The sequence below is a fragment of the Ceratotherium simum genome, chromosome 25, assembly GCF_057802395.1.
Source record: "Ceratotherium simum simum isolate JZ-2026a chromosome 25, ASM5780239v1, whole genome shotgun sequence".
Taxonomy (NCBI): domain Eukaryota; kingdom Metazoa; phylum Chordata; class Mammalia; order Perissodactyla; family Rhinocerotidae; genus Ceratotherium; species Ceratotherium simum.
This window is the reverse complement of record NC_141924.1, coordinates 4,429,739-4,437,837: the sequence shown is the minus strand read 5'-3', so window position 1 is coordinate 4,437,837 and position 8,099 is coordinate 4,429,739.

The following is an 8,099-nucleotide window of genomic DNA, read 5'->3' as shown; positions in this document are numbered from 1 at the left end:
CTGAGCCTCGGTTTCCCCATCTGTAAAGCACAAAATAACTCCACCCCCTCCACACAGCGCCATCCTCCTCTGCCCCCAGCCACCCCCACTGTGTGCCGGCCCCTGCAGATGGGGGTGTCCCTCGCAAGGCCGTCCTGCGAAGTGGAGGGTGCCGCCTGTGCCAGCTGCTGAAGGCTGTGTGGCCCCAGGTTATGCCCAGCAAGGGCTGAGATGGCAGGAGAGGGGCCAGGATGAACGCGCCAGTTGTCCACCACTTGCTGGGGGGCAGGAGGCCTGGGTGGGGGCCCTGGTGGTCTCATCTGACCCCACAACAGGGGCTGAGCCAGGTTTCCCATCCCAGTGCTCCAGACGGGGACATTGAGACCCAGAGAGGTCAGCACCATGTCTAGGGTCACGTAGTGGTGTCCCTCAAGGACAGGAGCCTCCTCACTCCCCTCTGTGTCCCTTAAGCCCAGCCACGGCAGTGATGGGCAGCGAACACTCACTGTTGTTACCAGCATGGTCCCTGCTCAGTGGTCCTGGACGGTCACCACCCTCCCAGAGCTTCAGGGAGCCCCATCCCCAAGGGAGTCCTGGGGGTATCACGCAGCGGAAAGGAGGCCCCCCAAAGCTCTGAGCTCTCAAGGACAGACTAGTGACAGGGAGGGCAGGGAGCATAGGAACGGCCGTAGGCAAGTGGGCAGGCGCCATCCCTGGCTGCTGATGGGAGCCAAGTGCACACGGGCGTGGGGGCCACAGGCTCTTTCAGCCTGGCTGACCCAAGCCCCCGTGAGGGGCAGGCGGCCCGGAGGGTGAGATTGCTCCCTTGGCAGTGGGCGGGGGCGGCCGCTGGCCTGGCCGAGGGAGCCTGGTGGGCGCTGGGGAGCAGGCTGGGAGTCAGGCCACGTCCAGTGAGCTCAGCTGCTCTGGCTGACCCTGATGGCCAGGGCAGTGCTCAGCTGGGCAGCCATGTCTGGGAGGCCATGGGCCGTGCAACCTCGCTGGGCCTGGGCGAGGCGGTCCTGAGGAGGCCAAGGCCAGGCCACTGTCCTGCTCAGCATAGGGCCCACCCCTGGACGGGGTCGGATGCCCAGAGAGAGCAAACTGCTGGGGCCAGAGGGGCTGAATGTCACCCTGTCCTGGTTCACGGCCTCAGCTTGACCTCCCCAGCTCTAGGGGGCTCAGTCACAGCAGGGGCGACCCTCTCCATCCAGCTTCCCTCCAGCTGCAGGAGGTCACTGCCACCCTGGGGCATGTGGCACCCAGCCTCTGCTCATGCTGGGCCCTGTGCCTGGGACGCCCCTCCTGCTGCCCCTTCCCCCCGGTCCCTCCACTGGGCCTTCCATTACTGCCACCACCCCCGGCTTCTGTTAACCACTATGTCGCCCGGCACTGACCCTCCCGTGGGTGTTATTTTTTTCTCGCCATCTTAGTGATGAGAAACCTGCCTGAGGTCCCATAGCCTCTGAAGACGCCCATTCGGGAGCACGTGGGGCTCAGGCATCCTTGCTCAGACAAGGCACGCCCAGCCTTGCCGCCCTCAGCCCGCCCTGGAGGCAGGAGTCCAGGCCCTCTCACCTCTGGGGAACCTTCCTGACAGAGGTCTTTCCTCTCTGCCCCCACACTTGTACGCAGACATGTCCGAGTCCTGGCACCTCAGGCACTTGTGCGTAGCTGGGGGCTTGGGGGAGCAGCTCATGGCTCAGGGCACTCAACTGCAGATCGGCCAGAACAGAAGTTTATCACCTTGAAGGATCAGCTTGGTGGTGCAGCCCTCAAAACCAACCTTCATTCAATATATTCCAGGAGACAGACCCGGAACAGACAATGACTACACAATAGGTTAGGGGTGAGATGCTGGGACCTTGGAGGCACAGGACAGGAGGGAGGACCCACACAGCAGGGGTGGGGTCGGGGAGAGTTCATGGAGAGCTTCCTAAGACAGGTAAGTCTTGAGTTGGGTTTTGTAGGATGAGTAGGAGTTTGCCAGCCACAGAGTAGGAAAGGGAATGAGAAGCCCACACACTCACACTCGGTGATTGTATGTGTGTGTTGTGGGGGCCTGCTATGTGGTATACCGAAGGGATGAAGTGGCAAGGGACCACTCATGCCTAAAAGGGCAGGTCATTTCTAGAGTCAGTCTCATAATTCATCAGGAAGCTTTAGTTGCAGGTGACAGAAACCCAAGCCAAACCAGCTTAGGCCCAGAGAGGATTTATTGGCTTATGTAACAAAAAATCCAGGAATTGGACCAGCATCAGGCATGGCTGGATCAAAGGATGTCCTCAGGACTTTGCCTCCCCCATTTCTGCTAATTGCTTTCTTCCATGTGGTTCCCCCCATCAGGCAGGATCCCCCTACTAGGCAGACAGGGCCGTGCCTCCATCCCACTCCCAACCACCGTGGAAAGCTCTCTCCTCCTCTCCAGTAGTGGAGTTCCCTCTGACTGGCGAGGCATGGGGCAAATGCTCAGTCCAGAACCTTCGCTGTGTGTGCTCACTGGCCAGGCCACCCGGGTGGAGCCAGCCCCAGGCGCTGCTGTAGGGAAGGGGAGCTGACGGAAGAGGCAGTGGGTTCCGGGTGCGCAGAGCCAACTGCTGCTCCTGGGACGGCATCGAGATCCATGCCGGGTAGAGATGGCCCCATGTGGGCAGGCTCCTTGCAGCGACCTTGAACTGTGGAGGATAGAGGGGCCCCTGTGGCTGAGTCAGCTGGGACTTCCCTTCTGTCCCCTGAGCCCGCCTGAGTGCTCAGCTCGATGTGGGGACTGGAGGCTGGGTTTGGGTCCACCCCGGCCAGATTATTGTAAGCGGAGCAGCCGTCCTTGCGGCCAGTGTGGGAGGACAGGGAGAGGGTGTGGGTGCTGGCCGTCCGGCTGCGCTCTGGCCACTTGTGGCTCCCAGGACCCTCCAGGAGAGCCTCCAGCAGCCGCCAGGGAGGCACTGTCAGCATCACCCATTCTACAGACCAGAAGCCGAGGCACAGAGAGTTCTGTGACCTGCCTAAGAGGCTAGAGGCGACGAGCCGGGACGGGCCAGCAGGCCTGTCCCACCCACCCCTGACCGCCTGGGCTCCGGCCCTGCTCTCGCTCCCGCCCCTGCCCCACCACCCAGCCCCTTCCTGGACCTGGCCAGCAGCCCGCTGCTGATGGGCACCTTCACCCGACTGAATGCCCTCTCTGGGGAGGGGCCGGGGGGCGGCAACTGAATGAAGCCCGGGAGGAGCCAGCAGAATGTTCAGCCTTGACGCTCAAACCAAACCGGGGCCGAGGCCCAGCCGTGTCAGCCGGCACACCTCCCGGCCAAGGCCCTCACTGCTGCCCCGGCATCCGTCCTCCTGCGCGGCTACACTCCCTGTGTGAGCTCAGGGTGTAAGGTCACCCACACTCTCTGCTCTGATCCCCATCCTGGTGGGGTCATGTGGCAGGGGCTCAAGTCAAATGTGGAGCCCCACCCAGCCCCACAGATGGAAGGGGCTCTGTGTCTCTGGGTCCAAGACACCCTGGGCCACTGCCCCAGGAGAGAGGTCATGAGGTACCCAAAGCCTGGCACAGGGCTCCCCTCCCTGCTCAGGAGCTCCGTTCCCCCCGCAGCTCCCCCACCCCCACCTTCAAATTCGACACCTCAGTGTGCAGTGCTGAGCAACACCTGGTGAGTCTCAGAAGAGCCCTTTCCAGAAGGTAAGACCCCCAAGTACACAGATGACAATCACCATTAGCAACAACTCAAGATCCATGCTGCAGGAGGAAGGCGCCGGCTCTGGGGCCCAGGCTAGAGCCCTTTACCTTTGCGCCCTGTGCCCAGCACAGAGTTGGTACTCGGTGACCCTCTGTCAGACAGATGGACAAATGAGGTGACGTTGGAGTTGGGCTTTGAAGGATGAAGAGATGTTCATCAAGGGGAAGAAAAGGGCTGCATCCCAAGTGGAAGGCACAGCATGAGCAAAGGCCCAGAGGTGGGCAGGAGCTCTGTGGGTGCTGCTGGTGTGGAAGAGGTTGAGGCCCCTTGGTCAGAAGGAAGAGGCGGAGTCCTGGTCCAGCAGAGGCCAATGTCCACTCCTTCCTGCCCCTGGCCTTGCTGGTGCCTCTAGTCCTCTGTCCTGGCTCCCCAGCACAGCCCCGACCCCCACATCTCCCCTTCCTCTCCCAGCCCCAACCTCCTCCTCCAGGAGGCCTCCCCTGACCACCCCAAGCACTGGCTGTCAGGACTTCCTGCCCATCTGCCGCTCCTGTCCCTCACACTGCACCCTGGCCAGCCCATGTGACCCACAGTACAGGCTGGTCAGCACCCACTGGACAGATGAGGACACTGGGGCCAGCAAGGGTGCCAGCTGGGGTGGGTTGAGTTGGGGATCCCATACCCGAAACCTGAGACCCACTCTGAGAAGAAGACACAAAGCCCTTTCAGGCTGGATGCCTGCGTGGAGCCAGGGCTGGGCTGGCCAGGGGGCCATGAGGGGCAACCCCACCGGCCCCATTCCACATGCCCTCCTGGGGTCCCTCCTCTCAGAAAGTGACCCAGCCAGGCAGCCCCTGGTGCTGCCCCCTCCCCAGCAGCCCTGCCCCATCACCTGGGCTCTGGCCTCTCCCGGGGCTGGGGCTGGCAGGGGACTTCCCAGGGGGAAAGCTGGGTCACCCACTTCCCGGTCCCCCAAGGCCCTCAGCCTTGCTGGCCCAGTCACTGCTTCCCCGTGACAGGTTCCCTGCCTGTGTCACCAGCCACCTGTGCCCTCTCGTTCCAGGCCCCGGTCACACCCAACCACTGTCACCCCCAGCACACCGGACCCTGTGGGGACCCCTGTCGGGAGCACCCCACCGCCTGGCGCACCCCCACTCTCCGGGTGCCCCTCTGGGGGGCTCTTCCACCACCCCCGGCTGGGCTAGCAGCCCCCGTCCTTCTCCGGGCACTTCCAGCTGTGGCACAGCTGTCTCCGGGCAGCTCCCTGAGAACAGGCCTGGGTCAGGCCCAAAGCAGGCGATGGGAGGCTGGGCACCCAGCTGCAGAGGGTCCGCCCTCGGCCGCCCGTGGCACCCCTGCCCCTTTGACCACAGGCCTGGAAGGCTGTGAGCTGTGGGCAGCTCCCCTCCCGGCCCCCTACGGTTTCCCCAGTGGTCTCATCAGTGTGGGTGGAAGCTGCCCTTCGACCTCATGGGTGAGGGAGAGACAGGCGCTCCTGACCAGGCCCCCACCCCACGTGTGCTCGGGGAGGCTTGGTGGGGAGTGACAGGAGTAGGCAGGACGCCTTGGCCCAGGCTGGGGTCACAGGACACAGGAGGCGCTGAGCCTTCGTCCTCCTGTCTCTTCTCTGCTCGCCCCTCCAAGGCCCCCCGCTGTGCTGGGACCACTGGGCCTAGGTAAGCAGCCCCGTCCAGTGGGGTCCAGATGGTCACCCCAGCAGGTGTTCTTCCTTGGCAGGAGTGGGCTCCATCACCTCGAATGACCCTGCCTGAGGCTGTGAGGTCACTGGCCCACCCCAGCCAGGCTGTGTGTCTTCAGGCAAGTGGCCCACCCTCTCTGGGCCTCAGCTGTATTGAGTGGCCACATGGCAGCTCAATAAAGCTTTGATGTACCAGCTAATGGGACAAGACCCAAGTGCCCCCTCCTCCCAGGAGTCACCTGAGTTCCCTGGCCCCAGACCACGTATATCCCTCCCTTCTTCTCTCCTTGTGCCTCCAGCACCATGTCCCTCCCCCCACCCCACACACACAGGGATGCGCCTGTCCTAGAACCAGGTGGACCAGTTGGGGACCCCTTAGACAGGGCCAAGTTCAGGGCTTGGTGGACAAATTACTCAGTGGATGGGGGAAAGGGATGGGGAAACCGAGGCACAGGGGGTGAATTGCCCAGTGCAGGCCAGTGCTGCCCGCAGCCTCTCTGCAGGCGCCCTCGTCCCTGACGGTCACCTCGTACACACCAAGCTGGTGCCAGCCCCAAGAGTCCTGACCAGAGCCCATCCCAGCCGGAGGGGCTCTCGGCCAGGGCGGGGGCCGGCGGCCGGCTGCCCGAGTTGACTGGCAGCTGGGGAGGTGCACTCTCGGCTCCTCCATTGCTGCGGGAAGCGGGGGAGGAGGTGCCCCCTCTGCTTTCTACGGCTGCAATTCTGGTGCTAAAAGCAGAAACACGGCTTGGCCGAGCGCCAGGTTCAGCCCAGGTCAGCTCCCAGGAACAGCGAGGCCACCAGGCCAGGGCCTGGGAACACAAGGGGACGTGGCCCTGCTGTGGGGCCTCAGAGGAGCGGTCAGCTCAGGAGGCCAGTGACCTTCCCAAGGGCAGACAACCAGGCAAGGGCCAGGAGCATGCCGTTGTCTCCTGACCTGGCGTCTGCTCCCTCCCCCGGGACCCCTCCTCCGGCCAGCCTCCAGACCCCGCAGGCTGGGAGCTCCCTGTGCTCAGGTCCCTGGGCCCCTCCTGCAGGCCTGGCCCTAATGGCACCTGCCCCACATCACCCCCTTAATCTCAAGCTCTGGGTACTTCTGTTGTCCCCATTTCACAGCCAGGAGACAGAGGCCAGGCAAGGTCAACCCAAGGTCACACCGTGGTGGGTGACAGAGCTGGGGTTGAAAGCATGTCCCAGACCCAGTGTACACTCTCACCCACCACACCCCGCTCCCCCTGTGCTGGGGGACAGCCCCCCACTTCACAGATGAGGAAAATGAGGCTCGAGAGGAGAAGCGGTCCCCGAGATCACACACTGATCAGGAAGAGCGCTCAGTCTGTGGACTCAGAGCCAGCATCCCCGCCTGCACACCCCGCCCTCGGATGCGGCCCCAGATGCAGGAGGCATGGCCTGAGGCAGGACCCAAAAGTGCGAAGTGGCCCTGGTGGCTGGGGCCCGTGCCAGGAACAGCCTCATCTGGCCTCTGGCTTCACAATGTGCTTTGCACACCCACGCCCAGCCCCAGGGACGCCAGCAAGGTGAGTGGGGGGCCCAAGTTGGGGTGCCCAAGTCGGGGTGCCCGCGTTGGCCTCTGGACGCTGTGTGTCTGGCCCCTGAGACCTGGGTCCTGCAGCAGGATCCAGACCCCCTGGGCAGCCGGGTGGTCCGCATCTGCCCCCCACTGGACAGCGAGATTTGCATGGTCTCAGCGCTGGCCTCTCAGCCCCTCACAGGTCACCCATGAAGCTGCATGCCAGGACCCGGCACTCTCTGCCCTGCGGAGGAGGCTCTGCCCCCAGTCTGTCGACCTCCAACCAGAGCCACGCTGGAATTTCATCTTGTAGTTGACGTTCTCTGTGTGTCTGGTTGCTGGGTGGTGCTGTGGGCAGCAGCCGTCTTTCTGACCGCAGCTGGGGGTGGTCCTGGGGACACTCAGGGTCAGGGGAGCTGCAGGTGGGGGGTGAGGTGGGCGGATTGTCACGCACATGGCTGTCACCTGGAGCCACCGGGCCAGAGGGCCTCAGCATCTGTGTGACGTGGCCCCAAGAGTCCAAAGGCCAGGCCAAGGTCATGCCTCGGTCAGGGCCGGCCAGGGCCAGAGGCCAGGTCTCTACTCCCACACTGAGCCCTCCTCCCTGCCCCAGGCGGCAGCATCCAGGCCTGGGCTGTCCAGGCTGTGGTTTTCACTGTTCTGGGCTCTGTTCACTGTGCCCCAGCCTGTGTCAGCTGCTGAACTGGGGTCCGGGAGGTGGTGTGGCTGGGAGGTGACATGAGCCCGGGACAGCCTCAGCTCTCCAGGGCGGGCCAGGGGGATGGAGGGGCAGGTAGCCAGCATGCCGTGGGCTCCTCCACCCCCGTCTAGCAGAAAGGAACCAGGGGCCCCGGCCCTGCCTCTCCCGAGGGGCAGCTGCCTGGCAGGGTGGCTCGGGGGCAGGCTGGGGTGTCTGAGCACCCAGCCCCCCAGGAGGGGTGACTCAGGGCCACCCTCACAGGCCTCCTGCCCCACAGACGGTGCCGCCACCACAGTCCACTTGGCAGCCTCTCCCCAGCCTGGCATCTGGGTCACAGGCTTCCCTGGGCTCTGAGGACCAGTGGGTGCCAGCTCATCCCTGGGGCCCCACTGCTCCAAGGAGGGTACAGGTGAGCTCACAGAGGCGAGGCCCCCAGCACCAGCTCAGCTCCTGCCTTCTACCTCCCACTTGGGCCCGAGGGCGGCTGTCCTCTTCGCCCCAGACCTGCTCCTC